At 42.3% G+C, this 27,588-nt stretch overlaps 1 long non-coding RNA gene across 1 annotated transcript in view; it reads right to left on the reverse strand.

Annotated features, from left to right (window-relative positions):
* LOC137544553 (uncharacterized) overlaps nt 1-26,155 on the reverse strand; it is a 122,530-nt gene extending 96,375 nt beyond the window's left edge. The window contains exons 1-2 of the long non-coding RNA XR_011025909.1: nt 26,100-26,155; nt 19,886-19,975 (exon numbers count right to left, since the gene is read on the reverse strand). This is a non-coding gene — a long non-coding RNA (uncharacterized lncRNA). The remainder of the gene's footprint in view (nt 1-19,885; nt 19,976-26,099) is intronic.
* Nucleotides 26,156-27,588: the final 1,433 nt, after the last annotated feature.

The following is a 27,588-nucleotide window of genomic DNA, read 5'->3' on the forward strand; positions in this document are numbered from 1 at the left end:
AGTGGCCACTGGATATACAACTAGGCCACTGAAGGATGCAGTGGCCACAGTACAAGGTCAATGAAGGATGCAGTGGGCACAGTACAAGGTCACTGAAGGATGCAGTGGGCACAGCAGTGGGCACTGGATATACAACTAGGTCACTGAAGGATGCAGTGGCCACAGTACAAGGTCACTGAAGGATGCAGTGGGCACAGCAGTGGGCACTGGATATACAACTAGGTCACTGAAGGATGCAGTGGCCACAGTACAAGGTCACTGAAGGATGCAGTGGGCACAGCAGTGAGCACTGGATATACAACTAGGTCACTGAAGGATGCAGTGGGCACACAAGGATGTCACACTGTGTAATGAGATGCTCATATGCCAGCGAGCGAGCAGTGGGCACTGGGCACGGCACAAGGTCACTGACAGAATGAATGAACAGCGCTGGCAGAGAGTGGCGGCGCCGGCGGTGTGACTGGCTGCCTGCAAATAGTACAAGTGTATAACTGTCACTGGAATATACAAATGAACACTGCAGCTGCACTAACCTGCCTGCCTGCACTCTACACACAGATAATCCCCACTCCCACTACACTGCAGCACTGAACCTGCCTGCACAGCACTACACACAGTTAAATAATCACTAGACTCCCACACTCCCACTACACTACACTGACTACAACTAACTACAGCAATCACTCACTGACTAGCTAACTGTGTACAGTATAAGAGCAGTGTTAGCAAAAAAAACGCTTTGTTTTTAACACAATAAATGCACTTGCTCAAACAACAATGGCCTGGAGATAATCCTCTCAGCACCACAGTCTAGCAAGGACAGAGCTTTTCCATCATGGCCGCCGCTTTATATTCAGGAGGGGAGGGCATAGCTCCCCTCCTGTGATTGGTTGCTAGGGCCTGGCTGGGGCACTCTGATTGGCCTGCAATGTGTCACTTCCGCATAGTTTGACGCATTTCCGCAAACCACGACTTCAGCGCTGGGTTTCACGAGCGTGAATGCGGATTTCTGTCCGCATTCACGCGTAGCCGAAGCAGATTTTCGTGGTTGAAAATCTATTCACGGCTTAGCGTGTCCGAGGCGGAATGCGTCAAAATGGTCGTGAATCCACGCGTAAGCGTTATCACGACCTGGCGGTGAGCACCACTGGTTTGCAGGCTGCACAGAAATGTAGACAGAGGAGCACACTAAAAGTACTGTACCTGCATTAACTGGTAAGACCTACACTTCCTGTGCAAGCTGTTGCGGATTTTTGCATGCAAATCCCTGCATATTGAGCAATGAGCACTGTGTATTTTGATCTACTGTAGGTTAAACATTGTCTGTGCTCCCTTGCTGAAGCATTGAAAAGGAAAAAAATGACTCCCAATTATTGATTGAATTAAGATACAGTACAGTATTTTACTTGAGTACATCATTTCTGATATAGTAAACTTCCAATATAGTAAACCACTTTGCCCACGCCCTTGGAGCAGGGCTGGGCCGAGGCAGAGGCGAGAGAGGCTCCAGCTTCAGGGCGTAGAGTAGGAGGGGGCGCACAACTCACTCAGCTTTCACTCCTCGATTGTGTGTGAAGCAGAGTGAAATAAGAAAAGGGGATACATGGCAGTGACTGCAAGCCAGATAACTAGAGATTAAGTTTTGGGGGCCCTGGGGCGCCTCTTAGTCTAATAGTAATCAGTGTGTGACGGCTGGGGTGGGAGGGATGGAGAAGCACACTTTGGAATCTCAGCCGTGGGTGCTGGAGGAACTTGTCCTAGCTCTGCCTTGAAGTTTACAAAAAAGGATTCAACTGTATTGTAGACGCTAGGTCAATAAGTGGTGACAATGTATATTTTGTGGTAAGCTTTTCTGTTTTGCTCGAATCTTATCTGCAGAATACAATTAAAACATATTTCATAATAAAAGTCTGGCTAAAATTATATCTCTATGAGCAAAAATAATTTTGATCAGTCAGAATAAATCAAATATTTTTTTACCAACCTGTCACCAAATCCACTGCTTTCTACTGGCCTTAAAAATACGTTCTACCTGTTTAGTTGATTAAATATCTTATTTAATGTCTGTTATTTGTGCACTTCACAAAGCAAACATCCTAAAGCCAGCCATTGATAAGACAGGAAATAATACATCATGCAGTGTTTTCTTAGCTGAACAGACTGTGATAATTTGTATAACATCCCTGTTATGGCCTCATGGTAAATTTACATACTGGAGAAGACCATTTGCTGGTGATTATTATGTTCCGTTGTTAAACAAGCATCCAAGTGTTCCAGACTTGTGCCATGAAAATCACCTGTGCATACATGCAGGCTATGGTTTTCGTTCCTTTTTTTCTCTAAATACTTTTTATAATATAATATCATCGTAATCTGTGCCAAGGTTGATTTTTTTCCAAATAAAAATATTAATCCTGTAGTGAGATGATTACCTTTTCCCATACGATATATTACACTGAGGCGCTGTTCACAGTGCTCATTTGCATTGCAAAATAATTCTGCACGTCATCTCACTGCCCATACAGTTCTATAGGCTTGTTCACAGTAGTGGATTGCATTATTCTAACTCGCTGCATGCAGGCTCTGTATTAAAGAGGAACTCCAGTGAACATAATGTAGTAAAAAAGTGCTTAATTTTTACAATAACTATGTATAAATGATTTAGTCAGTGTTTGCCCATTGTAAAATCTTTCCTCTCCCTGATTTACATTCTGACATTTATCACATGGTGACATTTTTACTGCTGGCAGGTGATGTCAGTGGAAGGAGATGCTGCTTGCTTTTTTGGCAGTTGGAAACAGTGTTATTTCCCACAATGCAACAAGGCTCCCACAGTGTGATGTCAGAACCACAATATCAGCCATACAGACCCCCCCCCCCCCCCTATGATCCATTTGAGAAAAGGAAAAGATTTCTCATGGGAAAGGTGTTATCAGCTACTGTTTGGGATGAAGTTCAATCCTTGGTCACGGTTTCTCTTTAACTGCTTGCCGACCGATCCACGCCAAGAAAGGGATAAAGAGACTTGGGATCCTTATTGACCTAAGAGAGGGTAGGCTAATGACTTTTCTAGAAGCCCAGTCTAAATATAATATCCCCAAACATCATTTCTTATTTAGTATTATGGACAATTACAATCATATGTCCGAGATGAGGGAGGAAAGCCTCCAATTATATTTTCATTGAACGATTTTGATAAATTTCTTTCTCCTCACACTAGCAAACTGTCCCTATCCTCAATACAATCCAACCTCCAACAAATCCGTATTCAACTAAAGATTTAAATAGCGAGGAGAGGGCCAGCGCATACCACAAAGGCTGCATCTGAAATGGCCAACAGCTCACATGTGCAGCACCTCTAATAGGCTATCTGCACACATTTCGCATTCAATTCAGATGCAAATCATATTCTAAGGAACATGGAGGAAGCAGCTGCGGGTAGTCTGGCGTTCTCCGCAGCTGCCTCCATTCCGCTGCCCAGTGTGTCTGTAGGGAACATGGAGGAAGCAGCTGCGGGTAGTCTGGCGTTCTCCGCAGCTGCCTCCATTCCGCTGCCCAGTGTGTCTGTAGGGAACATGGAGGAAGCAGCTGCGGGTAGTCTGGCGTTCTCCGCAGCTGCCTCCATTCCGCTGCCCAGTGTGTCTGTAGGGAACATGGAGGAAGCAGCTGCGGGTAGTCTGGCGTTCTCCGCAGCTGCCTCCATTCCGCTGCCCAGTGTGTCTGTAGGGAACATGGAGGAAGCAGCTGCGGGTAGTCTGGCGTTCTCCGCAGCTGCCTCCATTCCGCTGCCCAGTGTGTCTGTAGGGAACATGGAGGAAGCAGCTGCGGGTAGTCTGGCGTTCTCCGCAGCTGCCTCCATTCCGCTGCCCAGTGTGTCTGTAGGGAACATGGAGGAAGCAGCTGCGGGTAGTCTGGCATCCTCCGCAGCTGCCTCCATTCCGTTGCCTACTGTGTCACCCGTGCCTCCGGCGTCTAGTACGCCGAGGACGGGTTTGTCTGCTGCCCATAGGGTTGTTGTGACGCGTGCGCGCGCGCACCATCACAGCCTTTATGCGGCGAGAAGGCGGCTCAGCTGACCTACAGGTCGGCTGACGTCACGCCATGCGTCCGTCGCCGCTGATTGGCTGAACGCAGGGGGGCGTGCTGCGAGGTGTCCTCGGGCTCTTAAGCCCGGAGGATTCAGTCTTTCTTTGTCTGCTGTTGCAAATGCTACGTGTTAGCACTCAGACCCTTAGATAGATCCGGTGTGCTTTGATCCGGGAGGAAACCGGGGATTTCACACAGACTAGGATTTATTATTGTTATTTGATATATTGCTTGATACTTGTGTATGACTCTGGCTCTCTTCTGACTTCCCTTTCGTTTAACGTTTCTGTACTATAGCCATCTGATCCTGTTGCTAACACTGCCTGAAATACCTTTATCCTCTTGCCTGCCGATTCTGTACTGTATCCTCCTGTCTGTTGCCAAACCGATCTGTCTGACTACTCTACTCACCAGTGAGCCCTTGTCACTGGTGAGGTTCTTTATTGTTAGTGCCCACCAGCTCCTCTGGTGAGGACTACTGTATTGATAGTCTCCGCCAGCTCCTCTGGTGAGAAATACTGTATTGTTATCATTCACCAGCTCCTCTGGTGATAGGCTTCTGTACTGAGAGTGTTCACCAGCTCCTCTGGTGAGGGCTACGGTACTGATAACATCCTCCAGGTCCTCTGGTGAGAGTCGCTATACTGATAGTATTCACCAGCTCCTCTGGTGAGCTATCAAGTATCACTGTTACACCAAGCACTATTTATCATATACCTCCTGTGTGTGGCTACACCTGTTACTCCTTCTGTATTTGTTGTCATGGCAGCTTCTGATATACCAGCATTCTAGGATGATTCTGCAGATCACCTTATAATCAGGTATGTATCTGCATTATAGGTGATACTGCAGATCACCTAATAATCAGATTCTGCCTCTTGCTGACACAGATCGTTACACATATGCATAACTATTATTACTTACCATGCAAACAGGAAACTTAGGCATACGGGCTGGGAGCAGCTAACCTGGAAGTTACATACTAGCAAAATTATGAAAAGTTCCTCCATAGCATTTTCAGCCCAAAAGAGGTGGTGCATGCCTGAGCGATTAACCAGTCAATTGCAGCATGTTTTTAGGGATGTGCAAACCCCCCCCCCCCCCTTTTCATAATTTTGCTAGTATGTAACTACCAGGTTAGCTGCTCCCAGCCTGTATTCCTGAGTTTCCCATTTGCATAGTAAGTAATAGTAGTTATGCATATGATTTGCATCTGAATTGAATGCGAAGTGTGCAGAAAGCTTATTAAAGGTGCTGCACATGTGAGCTGTTGGTCATTTCAGATGCAGCCTTTGTGGTATGCGCTGGCCCTCTCCTCGCTGTCCACTAAAAAGGAAGTTACATATTTTTGCTTAGCTGCTCCCAAGGATATACATATGTTGTTTTTAATTTAGGTTAGGCCACTTGCCCGGAGGTCTGCCTCACCGTGGCGCAAGTGTCCAGTATATTATACTTAGCATGCAAACTATAGTGGAAGCCAAAGTTCCTCCATAGTATAATAAATGTAGCATTTGGTTTGGACGCAGGGCATGCATTTTCAGCCCAATAGAGGTGGTGCATGCCTGAGCGATTAACCAGTCAATTGCAGCATGTTTTTAGGGATGCGCAACCTCCCCTTTTCATAAAGCTTTAAATAACCTGACACACTGGTCGAGGGACATCCCTGGGGAATATATAGAGAAAAAATTATTGAAGGGTATCAGATATCTCACAAACTAATTTCAGGAGAAAACTGGAGAGAATCCCAGCTCAAGCTCACCCACAGAGCCAAATAAGCATTCAATGTAAAATACAAAAATCCCCCTCCTCAATATTCTCCAGTATGCCCTAAATGTACCCTTCCAGATGCTGATTTGTTCCACTGTTTATGGTCGTGTCCCATAATCTCAGCATTTTGGGTTAAAGCTGCCCACTACATTCACTTAGCATGTAAAATCAAACTGGATATTAATCCGTTATTGATGTTATTCCATTATACTCCACCAAATACTTCCTCTTAGGGGACTCCGTCGGCAGCTGGCAATATATCCAAATAAGCACACTTAGTAATAATAGCCGCCCGCAAGGTGATTTTTAATAAATAGATTTATCTTAGTGCTCCTACGGAATGTGATGCCAAGGAAGAACTCATTCAACTCTTTAGATTGGACAGGGTGGAAGTATAACACATAAGGATAAAAACAAAACAAAAAGGTTCTTCAAAACCTGGAGACAATGTATTCTGAGGTCTTTCTCCAAAAGAGAAATAGTTGAAATAGTGTCCCTTTTTAAAGATACAAAGTTGTACTTAACAGAACAGTTGACGGGTACGTTAGGTAAATTAGAGGTGACTTAAAAGTTTGGCTTTTTCTAGCCAAGTAAACCAGAGATGACAGGGGAGGGGGGAGATTGGGGTGGGAAATGGGGTTAAATGGTTTTTGTTTATGGATATGTAAGGAAACAAAAAGTAGAGACGGGAGCCCCCAATAGTGTATTATTGGTGATATCTGATAATAAATAAAGAGTAGGAGATATACTCACAAACATGGGTTGCCGGGCCAGGCAACCACTATTAGCACGTAAGGGGATATTAGACCTGTCCCCACTCAGGTTAAGAAGTCGCTCTCCGTAGCAGGAAGAAAAAAAGGGTATGCACACCCATCCACCAGGTGGATAACAATGTAAGATAATACAGAGGCGCCAACAGAATAAAAATGAGACTGTTTAAAAACAATAAAATAAGGGGGTAAGGGTGGACTTACCTCCCCAATGTTCAAAACACAACCACTGTGATTAATGTATCAAAACATTTAATCCGTACTCCAAGATAAACTCTTATCTTGGTTTATCTTGGAGTACGGATTAAATGTTTTGATACATTAATCACAGTGGTTGTGTTTTGAACATTGGGGAGGTAAGTCCACCCTTACCCCCTTATTTTATTGTTTTTAAACAGTCTCATTTTTATTCTGTTGGCGCCTCTGTATTATCTTATTTTGTTTATGGATGTCCTCCTTGATTTGCCAGTGTGATGCATTGTAAAATGAAGATTCTACTATTATCCTTCTTGTTATACATCCGCTGTGTTGAAATGGAGTAGATCATCTACTTGGTTGTTAATTTTTTTTCTAAGGTGCTTCCAAATGATTTATTGGCATTGTTAAACAAAACGGAAAACTCAATAAAATCTGTTTAAAAAAACAAAACAAAACGATTGCATAAACAATGTGAGGCAACTAAAGCATTTTTAACACAATCCCGTCATTTCAGGGACTCAAAAGTAATTGGACAATTGACTCAAAGGCTATTTCATAGACAGGTGAAAAAAGCCATCCTTAAAGAGAACCCAAGGTGGGTTTGAAGAATATTATCTGCATACAGAGGCTGGATCTGCCTTTACAGCCCAGCCTCTGTTGCTATCCCAAACCCCCCTAAGGTCCCCCTGCACTCTGCAATCCCTCATAAATCACAGCCACGCTGCTGACAAACAGCTTGTCAGAGCTGGCTGTGTTTATCTCTATAGTGTCAGTCTGCTGCTCTCCCCGCCTCCTGCAGAATTCCAGTCCCCGTCTGCATCCCTTCCCTCCCTGCTGATTGGAGGGAAGGGACGGGGGCAGGGACCGGAGCTATGTAGGAGGCGGGGGAGCAGCTGAGACTGACACTACAGATGTAAACACAGCCTCACAGCACAGCTGTGATTTATGAGGGATTGCAGAGTGCAGGGGGGCCTTAGTGGGGTTTGGGATAGCAACAGAGGCTGGGCTCTATAGGCAGATCCAGCCTCTGTATGCAGATAACATTCTTTAAACACACCTCGGGTTCTCTTTAAGCTGAGAAAACAGAAAACACCCATCCGTGAAATTGCTACAGTTTTCAGATTGGCAAATCTAGAGTTTGGTACATCCTGAGAAAGAAGTCAAGCACTGCTGAATTCAGCAACACAAAAAGACTAAGGGCCTGAGCCCACTAACGCAGTTGTGTCCGCTTCTGTCCGCTTTTCTGCATCTGTAACATTGATGTGTAACTGAAAAGTGGACACAACTGCATGAGTGAGCTCAGGCCCTGAGACGTCCACGGAAGACAACAGTGGTGGATGATCGCAAATTAATTTGCATGGTGAAGAGAAACCCCTTCACAAGAGCCAATCATGTGAACAACACATGACAGGGGGTAGGCATATCGATATCCAACTCTACCAGAAAGAGCAGACTTTATGAAAGTAAATACAGTGGGTGCAGTGCAAGGTGAAAGACACTCATATGCCCCAAGAACAGAAAGGATAGATTGGTCTTAGCTAAAGAACATCTAAAAAAGCCAGCACAGTTGTTATTATTATAGCATGATTTAATTGGGTGAATGAAATCAGCGTCAAATGAGTAACCCTCATATGAGGATTTTTGTGTGGTTGCGCATGTGACTTTCTATATAGCCCAACCCTAACCTCACTTCTTGTTAGGTGTCTACTTCAAACCCTCTTCCCTTCTATGCCAAACATAGTACAGTAATCCCTTCTGTACTACAATTATCAATACATTAATCCTTTCTTTAGGACCTAAACACACTTCGGTAATGCTGCATTTTGCAGAATTCAGTGCTATGTGTGTGGTAATACAACTTTTTCCTAAACCGTTATTGTAATCCTGCTTTTGTGTCATTTTTTGTATGTATTATCCCACATTACTGTAGTTGCAGATTGCCCAGCAAGCTGGTAGTGAACCAGAACTCCAAGGAGTGTGTAAGGTGCTGAAAGAGACTAAAAAACCTATTTACTAAAATGCTACGCAAAGTTTGCCTTCTTAAAACAGAAGGTGTTTGCAATTATTCAGGTTGGCATGAGCTCTGAGGTCTCCCACAATGCCTCACTACTGAATATGCAAATCATCCCTTTGTTGCCCCTGCTAACTAAACACGCTTCCAGAACCGTTGGAATGCAATGATGTGTCAGCTTGTTAATATTACAATATTAATATTGTAATAATGTAATATTAACATTACTGTAGTGCAGCTCCTCACCATTTTTGTTTAAATTATTTTTAAATACTATAAACTATTTTTGTGGGGTGCGTGCCTTAAAAGGGTTCTGTGGAGTCATTCAATAAGTATAAACAGACACTTACCTGGGACTTCTATCAGCCCCCTGTAGCTGTAATGTCCCGCGCCATCCACCTCCGATCACTGGTTCCCCGTCGCTTGTCCCGGTCTGTTTACGCGTGTAACGCATCTGCGAATGCGCAGCCGTACTGCGTCTGTGCAGTAAGCTACCGGAGACACGAACGGGACCGCGCATTATTCGTCTTGTTTGACTAATAATTGCCCGATTCCGGTGGCGGGAAGCGAGTAATCGGAGGAGGACTGCGTGGGACATAACAGCAACAGGGGACTGATAGAAGCCCCAGGTAGGTGTCTGCTTATGTATATTGAATGACTCCACAGAACCCCTTTAATACAATCTGACCATTTACAGGTCCTTCTCGAAAAATTAGCATATTGTGATAAAGTTCATTATTTTCTGTAATGTACTGATAAACATTAGACTTTCATATATTTTAGATTCATTACTAGAGGCCTGCAGCGGGTCGGGTACCCGCGGGTCGGGTACCCGTAAGTAACGCGAAATGAGGATCGGGTTCGGGTACCCAAATTGATTTAAGCTGCGAGTGCGGGTAGCGAGTTGCGGGTGCGGGGAGGGTTGCGGGTAGCGGTCTGCGGGTGCGGGTCGCGGGTAGTGAAAGCAAGCATGTAAACCTTCTTTAGCTTTGGTTTGTGTATAAAAATAGGTTTTATTAACTTTACAGCTCCCCAACGTTACGTTAAATGTGTACTTTAGAAGAAAATGTAAAAAAGCGGGTCGCGGGTCGGGTGCGGGTAGCAAATTCACCAGAAAGCGGGTCACGGGTCGGGTGCGGGTAGCGGGTCGTGGGTGCGGGTCGGGTGCGGGTATGAAAAAATGGACCCGCACAGGCCTCTATTCATTACACACAAGTGAAGTAGTTCAAGCCTTTTATTGTTTTAATATTGATGATTTTGGCATACAGCTCATGAAAACCCAAAATTGCTATCTCAAAAAAATTAGCATATCATGAAAAGGTTCTCTAAACGAGCTATTAACCTAATCATCTGAATCAACTAATTAACTCTAAACACCTGCAAAAGATTCCTGAGGCTTTTAAAAACTCCCAGCCTGGTTCATTACTCAAAACCGCAATCATGGATAAGACTGCCGACCTGACTGCTGTCCAGAAGGCCATCACTAACACCCTCAAGCAAGAGGGTAAGACACAGAAAGAAATTTCTGAACGAATAGGCTGTTCCCAGAGTGCTGTATCAAGGCACCTCAGTGGGAAGTCTGTGGGAAGGAAAAAGTGTGGCAGAAAACGCTGCACAACGAGGAAGATTGTGGAGAAGGACTGATTCCAGACCTTGGGGGACCTGTGGAAGCAGTGGACTGAGTCTGGAGTAGAAACATCCAGAGCCACTGTGTACAGGCGTGTGCAGGAAATGGGCTACAGGTGCCGCATTCCCCAGGTCAAGCCACTTTTGAACCAGAAACAGCGGTAGAAGCGCCTGACCTGGGCTACAGAGAAGCAGCACTGGACTGTTGCTCAGTGGTCCAAAGTACTTTTTTCGGATGAAAGCAACTTTTGCATGTCATTCGGAAATCAAGGTGCCAGAGTCTGGAGGAAGACTGGGGAGAGGGAAATGCCAAAATGCCTGAAGTCCAGTGTCAAGTACCCACATGTCAGCTGCTGGTGTTGGTCCACTGTGTTTTATCAAGGGCAGGGTCAATGCAGCTAGCTATCAGGAGATTTTCGAACACTTCATGCTTCCATCTGCTGAAAAGCTTTATGGAGATGAAGATTTCATTTTTCAGCATGACCTGGCACCTGCTCACAGTGCCAAAACCACTGGTAAATGGTTTACTGACCATGGTATTACTGTGCTCAATTGGCCTGCCAACTCTCCTGACCTGAACCCCATAGAGAATCTGTGGGATATTGTGAAGAGAAAGTTGAGAGACGCAAGACCCAACACTCTGGATGAGCTTAAGGCCACTATCGAAGCATCCTGGGCCTCCATAACACCTGAGCAGTGCCACAGGCTGATTGCCTGCATGCCACGCCGCATTGAAGCAGTCATTTCTGTAAAAGGATTCCCGACCAAGTATTGAGTGCCTAACTGAACATAATTATTTGAAGGTTGACTTTTTTTTGTTTTAAAAACACTTTTCTTTTATTGGTCGGATGAAATATGTTAATTTTTTGAGATAGGAATTTGGGGTTTTCATGAGCTGTATGCCAAAATCATCAATATTAAAACAATAAAAGTCTTGAACTACTTCAGTTGTGTGTATTGAATCTAAAATATATGAAAGTCTAATGTTTATCAGTACATTATAGAAAATAATGAACTTTATCACAATATGCAAATTTTTTGAGAAGGACCTGTATTGTTATTCTCACTGGTGCAATTTAATGTACCATCTTAGGTGTATTAGGTATAATTTCCCCTCACGTTATTTACTGGATCCATAACCTGCACAGACTAGGCCGGTGCTGACCTTCTTCTGCAGTTGCATTACTGATAGCTATTTATGGCTTGAAGCATCTCCTTATGGTGTTGATGTCGTTCTTGGGTCTTATTTTTCCAAATGCCAATACATTTTGCTTCAAAACAATAACATCCACAGAAGGGAACTATACACACAAATTGAAAGGAAGCAATGAATATTGTTGCTTGTGTTCAAAATTTTCACAACTGTCTGTGCGGAAATATATATGGATCATAAATTACTTTTTGCTACATCTGAGAGACAGAGGGAGCTTAGGGAGTTAAATAAGTGGCTGAGAAATTGGTGTAGAAAGGAAGGGTTTGCGTTCCTGGAGAACTGGGCAGACTTTGCAGTCGGCTACAGGTTCTACAGCAGGGATGGGCTGCACCTTAATGGGGAGGGTGCAGCTGCATTGGGGGAGAAGATGGCTAAACGGTTGGAGGAGATTTTAAACTAGGATCTGGGGGGAGGCGGGAGGATAAAGTCTCAATACGTAGACAAGATGAGGTAAAAAGACAGTGGGAACCTATCATTATGGAGGGTGGAGAGGGGGGTGGGGACAGTGTAAAGATTAAGGAGGTTGGTAAAAATTCAAGTAGCCAATTTCATGTAAACAAAATTGGTAAATGTGGTGGTAAAAATATAAAGTGCATGGTAACCAATGCTCGGAGCCTTGCAAATAAAATAGACGAACTAGAGTTAATTCTGAATGACAAAGGCTATGACATTGTGGGAATAACCGAGACATGGATGGATGAAAGCCATGACTGGATAGCTAATTTAAAAGGATACAATGTGTTTAGGAGGGATAGAACAGGGAAAAAAGGTGGAGGGGTTTGTCTCTTTGTTAAGAATTCTCTTACAGCTGTCCTCAACGATGAGATGGAGGAAGATTGCGAAGATGTGGAGTCCGTTTGGGTAAATATTCATGGTGGAAATAAAAGTTGCCAATTGCTTATTGGGGTATGCTACAGGCCACCTCTTATTAATGAAGCTGCAGAACTGCGATTACTACAGCAGATTGAAAAAGCTGCAGGTAAAAATGAGGTCATAATTATGGGCGACTTCAACTTTCCAGACATTGACTGGAGTATTGAGGCTACCCATTCTGGTAAAAGCAGCAGATTTCTGGCAGCACTACAGGACAATTACTTGACTCAAATGGTAACTGAACCAACTAGGGGGAATGCGTTACTGGATCTGATCATTTCTAATAGACCAGATAATGTATCAAATGTGCAGGTTCAAGAACATTTGGGAAATAGTGATCACAACATGATAACGTTTGATCTGGTGACTGATAGGCCACGGGGCAGCGGGACCACTAAAACTATGAATTTTAGAAAAGCAAAGTTCACTCAAATTAGGCAGGCACTAAGTTTGGTGAATTGGGATAATGTACTACAAGGGGAAGACACTGAAGGGAAATGGCAAGCTTTTAAACTTATACTCAATCAATACTGTAGTATGTATATCCCATATGGAAACAAAATGTCTAGGAATAAAAAAGGCCTCTATGGATGAATAGAAAGGTTAAAGATAAAATGAAGAGGAAAAAGAATGCCTATAAGGTCTTAAAACAGGAGGGGACCGAGGCTGCACTAAGCAATTATAAGGAGTGCAATAAAAATTGTAAAAAAGAAATTAGGCAGGCAAAGATTGAAGCTGAAAAACAAATCGCTAAGGATATCAAATCTAACCCAAAAAAGTTTTACAAGTACATTAACTCTAAAAAAAGAAAGGTTGACTGTATAGGACTCCTAAAGGATGAGGATGGGAACTCAATGGTGGATGACCAAGGTAAGGCAGAGTTATTAAATGCTTTCTTTGCTTCTGTCTTCACAAAAGAAACAGCACTGTTGCAAACTACAGAGGCGGAAGAGTCTCAATCTTCTAACTGTAATATTAAATACTTAACGCAGGAAGAAGTGAAGGCAAGACTAAATAAATTAAAAATAGACAAGGCACCTGGCCCGGATAGCATGCATCCTCGGGTCCTAAGGGAATTAAGTTCAGTTATAGATAAACCCCTTTATCTTATCTTTTGTGACTCTCTTGCAACTGGCAGAGTCCCAGTGGATTGGCGTACAGCCCACGTTTTCCCATTATTTAAGAAGGGCAAAAAATCTGATCCAGGAAATTATAGACCTGTAAGTTTAACATCAGTTGTATGCAAACTATTTGAGGGGTTACTAAGAGATACTATACATGACTTCATAGTAGAAAATAATTTTATTTCTCAGCATCAACATGGGTTTACTAAAGACAGGTCCTGTTTGACTAACATGCTCAGCTTTTATGAGGTAGTGAATGCTAATATGGATATTGGGAATGCTGTAGATGTGATATACTTGGACTTTGCAAAGGCCTTCGACACTGTTCCCCACAAAAGTCTGGTGCAAAAGTTGAGGATGCAAGGACTGGGGAAGAGTCTGTGTTCATGGATAGGGAACTGGCTAATGGACAGAAAACAAAGAGTTGTGGTCAATGGATCGTACTCAAAATGGGAGACTGTTAGCAGTGGGGTCCCACAGGGGTCTGTTCTGGGTCCAGTGCTCTTCAATTTATTTATTAATGACCTAGTAGATGCAGTAGTGAGCAATGTTGCTATTTTTGCAGATGATACAAAATTGTGCAGAATCATCAACTCTCAGGAAGATAGTGTCATATTAGGTAAGTTCAGATTTTGTTTTTATGCGCTGCTCGGAGTCCCTTTAAGAAGCCCTGAGAAGAATTATTTATGTAAACTAGCCAGCAACATTTGCATGCATCTTGTTGGATCCGGATGTTACTCCATCCACAACAACAGACATCACAATTACAGAACCTCTTATAGAGTTTAGTCTCAGAATATGTCTTGGCCATTTGAAACAAGATTGGACAGATGAATTGGAGTAAGGCTCAGTCCACGCTTGTCAGCTTGAAGATCGGAATGCATTTTAAATGGATCAGTTTTCCAAAATGTTGTGCTTTTGTCAAATACGTTTCCTTCCTTCCTGTATGATATACCGTATGCTATGCAAAACAGAAATTTGCCTTCTTAAAACAGAAGGCGTTTGTGATTATTTAGCCCCTTACATGTGCCTAGGAGTACTGGTTCACCATGAGCTTGCCCAGGGATCAATCAATGGGAACATGGTTCCCGTTAATTGATCCGAGTCCCCAGCAGAAAAACCAACGGCTTCTCATCAGAGGCCGCGGTCTTTCTGAAAAAAAAAAAAGTTTCCGTCCTCTATATGCTCCCGGGAAGCTAGGAGGACTGGAAAAAAAAACCTTACTGTGGCCATCTTGTGGCCAAATAGTAAACTACATCTACATACATTTTTTAGTACAAGAAACACACATTGTTACATTTAAAATTAACTGTTTATTTCCCATACCAAAAATTACCCAAATAAAGTTTTTAATGAAAAAAAAATTAAAATTAAAAAAACAAAAAACAAAAACATAAATAGTTACCTAAGGGTCTGAACTTTTTAATTATGCATGTGAAGAGTGTATATTACGACCATTTTTTAAATTATAAACTTGTAAATAGGGATGGACGCAAAACTGAAAAAACTAATAGCAACTGCAGCCTATAGTTATGTTCCCAGAAACTAGAGTAGCAGGAATACTACAAGTCACAAATGTGGTGATGGCAGAATCCAAGCTATCTGGATAATGGACTTCACTGATCCACCGTGGATGCAGCGAACGTCCATCAAGCAGGGAACTAGGCAATACACAATGAAGCAAGTCTGCACATATATTTATCAAGAACTAGCTAAAGCACAAGTAATAAGGTCGCATAGAACTACACTAACAGAACTATACAGAGTAACAAGGTGCCCAGTCGATCAGCGTACTGACCACTATGACGGGCGGGGTATAAAATGGGAGGCAGACTTTTATGCTGGCATCAGCCAATGGACGCAGGTATGCAAATGTCCACACAGCTGAATGGTAATCACTCAATCCTGAGCTGGCTTGATTACCATTTGCTAGCTGGCTGTGAATGCAAAGGACCCCATCAGAAATACATGCAGAATTATGTAACAACATGCATGCAGGAAATCCAGGGCTATCTGGCCACAGCTCAGCTGCAACAAGCAATTGGTGGAATAATGACAGCATCCTGAGCTGCCCAGAACTGCAGAGCAATTGCAACTGACAATGAGACCCATTGCAAATGCACAACCGAATGCAAGCAGATAAGCAGATAAGCCAGAACTGTCCGTTTGCAGCTCCACTGCAATGGACAGAATACGCTACAGGAGGGATCCTTACAGTGTGCTATTTGTCTTAGTGAATCAAGCCCAACGTTTGAACTGAAAATGGACAAGACTAGCACTGTCATGTTCAACAGTAAAATGAAGGTTCTGAAAAGGACATATTGGAATGTTCATAAATGGTTACAAATGACTTTCTCAAAGAAGGATTCACTTCTCCCTGCCTACAAGATACCGATGTCCACAATCCATGGCACCAAAACTGCTGCACTTTTAGAGATTCATAATGAATCTTATGTACCCTTGCAGTAAACATTCACAATGCAAATAGGGAGCATTCTAAATGGATGAATGATAATTTCAGCAGGGTAAGTATTGTTTATCACAGGGAATCTTTAGTCTCTCAGTCGTGATATTGTGCATATATTCTACATTATGCTTCTCTTTTGCTACCTTTATGGTTAGTTCCTGCTTTGCTGTGTTGTTGGTTTATCAAGAGTTTGTAGCTGAAAAAAAAGATAGTTCCACTATAATATTTACTAAGGTACAAACACACCAGGGTGGTATATGTTAAGACATATTATATTGTGCTTTTCTCCTGGCTGACAAAGCACCAGAGCAGCAGCCACTAGGGCGTGCTCTATAGGCAGTAGCAGTGTTAGGGACACTTGCCAAAGGTCTCCTACTGAATAGGTGCTGGCTTACTGAACAGGCAGAGCTGAGATTTGAACCCTGGTCTCCTGTGTCAGAGGCAGAGCCCTTAACCATTATACCATCCAGCCACCACTTAAAAAACTTTTAATTATCAATTATGATGAATGTAACACAAAAGTTAGATGACATCTAGACATTCAGGGGGAGTCTTTTCAGAATGGGTGAATGCATTTGGAATTCATAACAATGAACATGCTTCATAAACGGCTTCTTGTTTTTCCTTAATGCCCATCTCCAGGCATACAGTAGATCTAACAATATCATCTACAGCTTAGTACTCAGAATGCTCATATGTTAACTTTTTGTATGAAATTAGGTATTTGGTATTAGTAAAAAAAAAAAAAAAAAAAGCTTGTCTTGAAATTCTAATCACATGACCAGATACAGCTGTGTACAGTGAGTCAGTTTCAGTTTTGTGTGGGTAGGAATTCTGCTGTTACTTGGATTGTTTTATCCTGCTGTTCAGACTGGAAGGAGGTATGCACAGTCTGAATATTTGTGAGCAGATGGCAGGCTTTAACAACGACATTCTGTAGGACAGTCTTTTACAGTGTTTGGGTACTTTAAAGGAAGCCTGAAGTAAAAACAATATCTAGTCCTGTTGCCAAATGCCTATGTCAGGATAATCTTTTGCCTTAAGTCGTTTTAGTTACACACTTGGAATATAGTGTACCTGCAAGTACTAGAGTAGGCTTCAGTCAGAACAGGCAATCTACATTTTTTTTTATCTGGGCCAGTGACACAAACTACAAACACTAGAATCAGATCCTACAAAACTGTTCACATAAAACATTAACGGGAATAGCAAGCAACTAGAACGTCACATTAAACTAATAGTCAAACAAATGTCCTCACTGAAAGTAAGCTGTAGTTTTCTCTCAAGTAGGAGTAAAGGCTAACTGCTGTGTACTTTGTTGATATTCTTACAGGAAGTCAGCTGTGTATACATTGTGAAAGGAATCCTCTCTACATATTCTCAGTTTAATCTTAGAATTGGTAACACTCTTTTAGCTTTATCGGTCTTTAAAAAGGAATCTGTAGCCTGAAAGGGATCCCTAAGATATATAGTAGCGGGCTATTAAGATTAATTAATATTTTTTCTGTTACATGACATCCAGGCATCAGATGATTATGGCTCAATCAGGCCATTCATAGCTAAAAAGCTGGGCACACATTGAATTTAATGAAAAACTGCCAAAAAGGAGGGCAATTAAGCGGGGCAGAACCCATGGAGCGAGCAAGATTAGCATGAGCGTAAGACTCCACAGCTTTGTACTGCAGCAAGCAGTTCAAAACCTCCAGCGGGTACAGGAATATTGGCTCACATCTCTAATGAGATCTAATCTAAGGGCCCTTTCACACTGGGGGGCAGTGTGGTGCGGTATTTTTACCACACCCCACCGCCAGGCAATGAAAGTCTAAGGAGACTTTTATATTTTCGCTGTACAGCGCGGCGCGACGGAAGTGACGTTTTCTCCGCATCCCTGCCGCAGGTCCAAAATTACTTTACCGCGTGGTTTCTGTGTCGACTTCTGCGTTGGCCCTGAAGTCATGTTAGTCTATGGTGATGCGTGGATCTTAAAACAATTACCGATGCGACGTTGCGGTGTGCATATGCGGAGGCGTATTTTTACAATACTCTTCCGTGCACTTCCGCATACCCCGAAGCAGGAAGTGACCGCAAGCGCCCGTCACCTACTGCTTGGCTGGTGGCTAGACAGTGAACACCACATAGTTCTGGTGGAGCGATGCGGTGCAGTGGAAGCGCGCACTGTGTGGTTTACAGTGGTTTACGCTGGTTTACATTGTGAAACTAGCCTCAAGTTGACCACAGGCAAAGTGGTAACATATTGGATTCAGGTAGATGTCAATCATTCACCTCATCATTACAGTGTGTACCTTGCATAAAGGTCAGGACCTCTCTGATTGTTTGCCCATGTCTCTAATGTTTTAGCTGTTGACTGTAAGTGAGGAAAGTGATTCAAGTCCTTTTTGTCACTTTATCCATATTGTTTAATGTCCAAAGGCATTCATTTGATGAGGGGTCAGATGACTACCTTACAGAAGATCTCATTAAAAGTTAAGCAGAGGTTGAGATTCATGTGGAATTTAGATGTGAAAGTGTGTGTTTAAATTGGATTCGAGATAAAAAGCGAACTATGACAAGTAACTTGTCTATATATGTTATCTAAAGTTTAGATAGTTTACACAGCAAATCTAGCTGCAAACAGCTTCAACAGTTTATGATTATTTCTTCTTGTGATACAATGAGAGCAGCCATGTTCTGTTGGTCACATTACACACAGGCAAGCTGCTCTGCATCTCCAGCCGTCAGCCTGTGAAAACTTCCCTGCCCCCTCCTCCTCTGCCTCTGAAATCTCTGGCTAGTAACTTCCTCCTCCCCCTGCCCAGACTGAGCTCCCATAAGCCCTTGCTACATGGGTCTGAGTGTCAAGGCACTCTCAGACAGCTGTGGGCGAGGCTTGTTTAGATTATAGGGAATTAAAGTATTAAAATAAAATAAAAAATATTTGGCTTGAGGAATGCCCTATAAACTATATGAAAGGAACACAATCATCCAATGAGTACGTTTATCTCGGATCCACTTTAATGTATAGCACATGTACCGCCACAGTGTATTAACTAAAAGGCAATGATTTATATGAAGCTTATTGCCATTTAAACTCTATTATAAGGATTGTACCTGGGTCTAATTTAGTTCAAAATTTGTTGATCGGAAAAAGCAAGTTTCTAGTGCCCAGATTATGTTTACAATTTAAGGTAAATGTGCAAGTCTGGCTATGGGAATGTGAGGTAGGACATGAGGAGGGGGGGTCGCTTGAGTCGGTGTATGTCCACTTTTAGTAGACCAGAGGACTTCAACCATGGGCAGATCTGCCACGTGGAAATCCATGATTTCCCAGATCCTCTTTTAGCTTGGACTGAAAGACACAGGACAGAAGAGAAGCAGATGATGCAATATCTGGTGGTGTATTGATTTTATTGCTCTTTCTTTCTTTAATTTACCTTATAACCTGTAACTAGCACTATATTTTAAATTACCTAAACTGTAATGTAATTGTAACAAAATAAAATAATTGTATACAACTTATATATAATAAACTTTTGTCCTTGTCAGTATCCTGGTGAGAGAAACTTGAATTAGGCAAAGAGGTCTACTTAGGTCACATGTTGCCCACAAACCCCAATTCTGATTAAGTGTATGGGAAATGGAACAGTAATCAGTAACTGAATCAAATTCTCTCACTAGTTGGAAGTGGTACAAAACCTATCTGAGATGGTTTATCTTGACTGGATGAGGGTTATATAGAATAGACACACTTACAGTCGTAGGTTTAGGAGAATGCTTTGTACAGTGTTGAAACCAAAACCAGGTCACTAAAATGTACAAAATGAGTTTGGTCTTGGATTAAACCTGGAAAAAAAATAAAAAAAAAGGAAAAAGTGAACGCATTGTAACAATTAAAAAATATTAATGTAATAATTATTTTAACTTTTTTTTGCATTTTTACCTCTTTACAGGCGCAGAGTTATTGCTGGGTGATGGTCAGAGAGAGGTATGTATGTATGTACAATGACAAAGCTGTTTTTTTCTACAGCTTTGTCATGATTGCCTGGGCTAATCAAGAGTGCACTGCCATGAGAGTGCTCTGATTTACCCCCAACAACACAGCCAGGGCTTAGGCTGTCAGTGGTGTAGTGTAGTGTAATGCATAGTGGATGTGCAGTGCTCGCCAATGTATGGTTATGGTATTGTTGCAATACATACATTGCCCGTTGCCATTGCCTTACATGAGTGTGTGTGTTGCACACATCGCCATGCATAACACTATACTGGATTCCATATAATCCAGGCCACACAGGCTAATTCCAGTCTCTGAGTGAGAAGTGAAGAGGCGGTAGTGTGGATCCTGCATATAACCATGGTGAAATTATGCATCAAGTCAAAAACCAGGTTGCTTAGGGGTGCAATGACCCCAAAAAGCACAAGACTGCAGAATGATTAGTTATCCTAAATCAATAAGATCCCATTTACAGTTAATGTAAACATGATTATTATTATTATTGTTATATTTATTACAGTGCTGCGTAATATGTTGGCGCTTTATAAATACAATACATAAATAAAATAAATATAACATCATTGCAATTTCATTGGCAATTGGCATATTTTTTTTTTATATATTCTTTATTTATAAAGAAGGTATGAACAAATCACCATAAAAATTGTACATACATGAAGACAGAATCCACATGCTTGCTATGGAAGTAAAAACATGACATATAACCATAGTCAAATTTCGTACATTTTTGCAACACATATAATAACTAGGTCAATAATATTGTACCATTACACTTAACAGTTGTCAAGTTGTTCTTGAGTGGAGCGAAATAGTCTCTTCTAGTTTGAAACAGTGTTCACACCAAAGTTTTCATTTTAACATCCCCTTCCCAACCCCCCCCCCCCCTCTTTTCCTCTGGACGCAACTTCGGGAGCTATGGATCCTTAATTAATGGTGCTAAGCCTGGCGAGTGCCAAAAAGCACAATACAGACTTGTCAAAGGGCATCTATCTGTATTAACTCCATTTTCCCCCCTACTACATATCATCTAGATGGGTCATTAGGCCTGAAAAACCTTAATAAAGTCTTCGGAGTGTCTGAAATATGTACAATAAGACCATGTTTTTTTTTTTTATATCTCATACTTATCAAATGCGGTATAAGAGAGCTCTTCCATATATTGTATCTCATCAATTTCCTTTACCAATTCCTCCACACCCGGTACCACTGACTGTCAATTTGCATATTTTGATGCAGTCAAATTTCGTTAATGGAATATGCATTCCATTAAAACTGCATAAAAAAATTAATTAAGCAGTAAATGTATGCGAACTACACTACATCACAGCAAGACCCATATTACAGTATACCACTGGTTTCTTTAATTAAGTAGTCTACGGTTATACCGTATTAGATTGAGACAGCTGTATTCGCAGCATATCAATACAGATACATCAAATTAAATTAGTCACCAATATTAATGTTCAGGCATTAAATTACTTTCCTGCCAGTCTCTTTTTACATTCACAGACATACTCAATCTAGAGGTCCCTATGTATGTAATATTCATTTTATAGTCCTTTCTTGAACAATTTCCTTTTCCTGCGGTTAATGGATAGCTAAAGTGCTTGTCCAGCGTTTTCCAATGTTCTGTCTGTAATCTTTATGGAAAGAGCCTAGATGGGGACTTTTACTACAAAAGGCTTTCTGATGCACTGCAGCACTGAAAGCTATTATGTGCTCTCTCATCACATCCTATTTCTGGAGGATCAGGTAAGGTACTTTTATTGCTAGACAATTACACAGAAAATAGTGGAAAACTGCATACTGTATTGCACATTAAAGGAACTTACCTTTTTTTTTTAAAGTAATGGTTAGCCTGCCTGACCAATAGTACATGTGCTAATAGAGTTTCATACTGATAGGCAGAGATGAGTCACAAGTCTACTGTGACACTGGATTCAAAGCACCAAATACAGAGTCATAGAAATGTGTTCTTTGGGCAGTTATCTACTTAGAGTGTCTAAGACTAGACTTTCTATATTTGGAGTAGCTCTGGATCATTCTAGAGCACAGTAGATCTGGAATAAACTGTCCAATAAAAGGAATTTGAGGAAAGAAGTATGTACAAGAAGATATAAAGAAACACAGTTTTCTTTGCTGTTACTCTTTATGCTAGATCACTTATTTTTTAGGATCCCCACTTATGAGGGTAAAACACTACATATATCTCTGTCTAAATGAATAGTTTAGGCTTTACTATTTTTAATATGATTTTGTATTTACATAGCACCAGGGGCGTAACTAGGGGGGAGCAGACCCTGCAACTGGAGGGGGCCCAGTGCTGTGGGAGGGCCCCAACTACTAACCTTCACTTTCTCTTGAACCCAAGAACAAGTGTTTTTGAGGATACACATATTATGGGTGTGAAGATCCTGATGGCCACCAAGGCCGGATTTTATACTTTTTCCGCCCCTAAGCCAAGTATGTTGTGGCACCCCTTCCATGTACAGTAGCACCCCTTCCATGTGTAACCCATACTTCCATGTGTAACCCATACTTCCATGTGAAATATTGATGTACTGTAGGCCATCTGTTTCATGTACAGCTCCCCTGGGTATCAGTTTCCGTTTTCATGTTATGCTCCCCATTTTCAGCCTTCTCTTTCATATGTACCAACCTCTATTTCATATCCAGATGCCCCCTCGGGCTTCAGCCGCACCCAAGGCCCGGGCCTTTGTAGTCTTTCCAGAAATCCAGCCCTGAGGGCCATACTTGTTTTATGACCCTTGTATAATGTACCTGTAATGCTGAGGGTCATACTTTTCTGACCACCCTCTTGCGATAGCAAGCATTCAGACACATACAAGAGAGGACTATAGATTGGAGCGTAACTAGTAGCAACCGCAGCTCACAGTCATGTCCACAGAAGCAGAGCAAGCAGGCTAACAAAAGTCACCAGCAAGCATCCACATAGGCAAGACTACAGGAAAGAACGTAACTAATAGCAACACAACTATGCTAGCTAAGCACGGGTTGTCACGATAAGCCCAACCTACCGAAACGTGCTAAATTGACTAGCTAACACAGTAACTGAAAAATCTCTGTAGCTCAAATAAAGAAAATAACAAACGACTCAACTAATGGATAAATATATATTAGCAAGTCTGCATACATATTTATCAAGAACTAGCTAAAGCACATGTAATGGTAATTAACAAGACAGACAACAGACAGACAGACGGAATGCTCAGCCAATCTAGTCGCTATTTCAGCGATAGCGACATTCACACTGAGATAGACAAGACTAACAGGTAGGAGCAAACTAATGGCAACCGCTGCTATCGTTTGTCCGCAAGAACAAGGCAAGAAGGAATACTACCAATCACCAACGTGGTCCTGGTAGAATCTAACTATCAGGATCAGAAGGATTTCACTGAGCCTCCGCAGGTCAGCAAACATCCAGCAGACATGACAATATAGAGCAAGGCATTATAAATTTACAATAACAACTTTCACAGCATAGACCCAATGACAACTCAGAGAGATGAACGCTATGATGGGCGAGGTCTAAAAGGGAAGGCAGACTTTTATGCTGGCATTGACCAATGGATGCAAGCATACAAATCTCCACACAGCTGAATGGTAATCATTCAATCCTGAGCTGGCTTGATTACCATTTGCTAGCTGGTTGTGAATGCAAAGGACTTCCATAGGAAATACATGCAGTATTATGTAACAACATGCCTGCAGGAAATACAGGGCTATCTGGCCGCAGCTCAGCTGTAGTAAGCCATTGGTGGAATGATGACAGCATCCTGAGCTGCCCAGAACTGCAGAGCAATTGCAAATGACAATGTGACTCATTGCGGATGCACAACCGAATGCAGGCAGACAAGCCAGAACTGTCCATTTGCAGCTCCACCGCAACGGACAGAACACGCCACAGGAGGAATCCTTACAGTACTCCCATGTTGTGTGGTTCACCAAGGGGAAGCAAGAGAAGGGTTGTGAACATTAAGGGTTATGCCCCTGCATAGCACTCACATCTTCCACAGCCTTTTGTATTTTATGTTCAACTACTAGTGTGCTGTGGACTTTGGATCAAAAAACATTAATATAGCGTCTTTCTACTGTGGGACTCAAAGCGCTTGAGAGCTGCAGCTACTAAGAGCGTGCTCGATAAGCTACTTTGCCTTTTTTTCGGTGTCGTGCCCTAGGACTCCTAACTGATTAGGTATCTGCTTCAGCCAGGATTTTAACCCTGGTCTCATATGTTAGTGTGGTGCCACCCTGGTCTCGTATGTTAGTGTGGTGCCACCCTGGTCTCATATGTTAGTGTGGTGCCCTTGAGTAGTACACCAGTACACTATCCAGCCATTCTATAAAACTGTCAACTTGGTGTACACAATTCTCCTGAGCTGGAGCCTAATGGAAGACAATAAAGACCATCTGATTTGGATTTATTTAGAACTTTTATGATACTATGTGGCTGACGTTTGATGCTGGGGATACACGGTACGTTTCTGTACCGTGTATCGACCAGCTGATCCGGCCAGCTGATAATATTCAGCTGGCCCGATCAAGCCGCTCGACCCGCGCCCGCTCGATTCCCGCCAGCGGACAATGGCAGGAAATCGAGCGGCTGATAAGGACCGCCGGCGGGGACGAGCGCGAATCGATCTGCGCACACGCGCGGACGAGCGGGGACGCGGTTGGAGTAGATCCGGCGGCTAATCGGCCGCCGGATCGACCCGTCTATGCCCAGCATGACACAGGAATTGATGTACAGCTCAGAAAAATGAAAAAAATCTAGAGACTTTAACCCTGCTCATCCGTAAATGTCACACTCCCCAACCGCACCCGTCATGCAACAATTCATTCTGTCATCCAACTGAGTGTGCAGTTAATTATTTTATCATTCCATTAGAATCCAATTAATTATAACACATCTTAGGGGCAACACCCTGTTCATGAAACAGAACTCACTCAGGATTACATTATCAGTTAGGATACAACCAACAAACTACATAGAACAAACAATTCAAATGCAGATAGTGAATGTGGCACAGAAGGAAAACAGGCAGGTAACAAAAGCAAAAGAGACATAGGCTCCGTTACAATTACATTTTCTTCTGAGCTTTTTGCACAGGAGATGCTTTCACACTTATTGAAACCTCTTTTGATGCCTCATAAAGCAAGTAAATACAAAAAAATATGTTTGACATGACTTTGTTACGTACCTTTTAGTACTTTTTCAATTGCCAAATGCTGGAAAATCATTTTGTAGGTAGAAGAAAAATCATCTCCTGGTAGAAAATCCAGGAGAAAAGTTAATTGAGCCAGGACCAAAGAGAGAAATGTGTGGCATAGGTGGCGAGGAGGAAACTACCATAGGGGACAAGGACAGTGATGGGGCTGTAGTAATGCTTGCAGCATGTGGCTAGACTTAGAGGGACACCCGTCTCCAGGGGTTCCTTCATGTCACAGCTATCAGCAGGACCTCTCTAATTCAAGCCTTGTAAAGAAAACAGACGTCAAAAAAATTTAAACAAATACTACGCACATTACAATCCATTTAGATTGAATATTTTTCAACTTCTTACTGGTTCCTTTATGCTTCAGTTTTGTTCAAGTGACCTTTGGTCTTGATTAATCAGTACCAGAAATCAGAACCTGAACTGTTAGTACAAAAGAGATGCATTAAACTTATAAAATGCACTCAGATCGGAAATCTATGACCTGTGCACTGACTAATAAAGTTATCCTTTATACCTACAGTCTGCCTGAAATACTCCAAAGCAAACATGTTTTCTCTTTTCTGTAAGACAAATTCCCATAACCTGTATAGGCAAAGACTGAAGTGATCCAAGTATGCACAAACATTTTCTGTGAATTTCAGTACAATCTCTCAAGTTTATCTGCCAGCAACTGCATAAATAAATGTCAGTTCTAAAAAAGTAGACATAGTTATACCTCTTCAAATGCCAGACAACTTTCATTGCTGCTTACAGCGATTAGACACTTTATTATACCCACACACAATGTAGGCGTGCTGTAAGTCAAAGGTTTATTGATGTTGACGTTAGAAGTTGGCTAGGATGTGAAGTACAGGCCTCCAAAAATAGCAAGGACTACATAAAAATTGCTGAAGCTATTCATCACTATCTGATTTATAAAAGTTTTTTCTTTAAACTTTTTTGCCTTCCAGCATTGCTTTGGCATATACAATCTGTGCCACCACTCAAGGTAACACAAGGTTTTTGCGAAGGCAAAATTTGGGGAACTATTATTTTAAACATTTATCATATACTTTAACCCCCTCCCGGCTGTCTAATGCCGATTGGCGGTGGGAGGGTGGCAGCTACAGGAGTGTGTTGAATTAACGCTGCAGCAATGCATTCACTGTCAATCAAACCTAAAGGTCCATTCACACGCTAGTGGGCACACACAAACAAGCAATGTCGCTTGAACCACAATACCCAGAAAAAAAGAAATGACAAGTAGTTTAAACAACATTGTTCACACCTTGATATTCCATTGATTGAATACTGTGCACACAATCAGAAGTGACATTTCACACAACACATGCATGCTTGCTCTGGAACAATGCTGTTTGAACAACACTGGACCACCATCCAACTGCACAATATCTGCCCAATAGCCCTCAGAATGTCTCCACCAGTTGGATTGGCCAGAATACATATTAGTCACTCAGCATTGTCATTTAATGTCATCTGGATACATTTTTATACCAATTGTCGTCCTCCGATATGATAATATCTGTAGTTCGTTGGATGTTTCAAATGGCTTTAATCCAACACTTGTATGAGGCTTTACACTCTAAAGGTGGCCACTAATGATCCAATCTTTTTCATCCAATCTTACCATTTCTATGTAATATAAGGGAACTGCCCAAATTATCCATTCAATATATTAACTCATTTTACCCTTATACTACATAGATTTGGTAGGATTGGATGAAAAAGATTGGATCATTAGTGGCCACCTTAGGATGCTGTGAGTCATTTCTTTCAAACAAAGAAAATTAAAACAAAAGGAAGAAACTGATGTCAGTTATTTTACACAGCTGATTTATTTTGTGAGAAAACGCAAAGAGCTATTAACCTCTTGCCGACCGTGTGACGCCGATGGGCGTGGCCGCGGCGGCAGCCCCAGGAACGCCTAACGCCAATTGGCGTAAAGTCCTGGGGCTCTGTTTTGTATGAGATCGCGCGCACGATGCGCGCGCATCTCATTCTCGGAGGGCGGAGCTCCGCCCCCTCTTCAGTCTCCGAGCGTGATCGCCGTCTATTTACCCGTACAGCGCTGCGATCGGCAGCAGCGCTGTACTGGGGACAGCCGTGTGGCACGGCTGTCCCCCTGGGACACTGGAGAGCGATCGCCTCTCATAGGCAGAAGCCTATGACAGCCGATCGCCACAATTGGCTGGCTGTGGGGAGGG

The sequence above is a fragment of the Hyperolius riggenbachi genome, chromosome 2 (genome assembly GCF_040937935.1).
Source record: "Hyperolius riggenbachi isolate aHypRig1 chromosome 2, aHypRig1.pri, whole genome shotgun sequence".
NCBI classification, from domain to species: Eukaryota; Metazoa; Chordata; class Amphibia; order Anura; family Hyperoliidae; genus Hyperolius; species Hyperolius riggenbachi.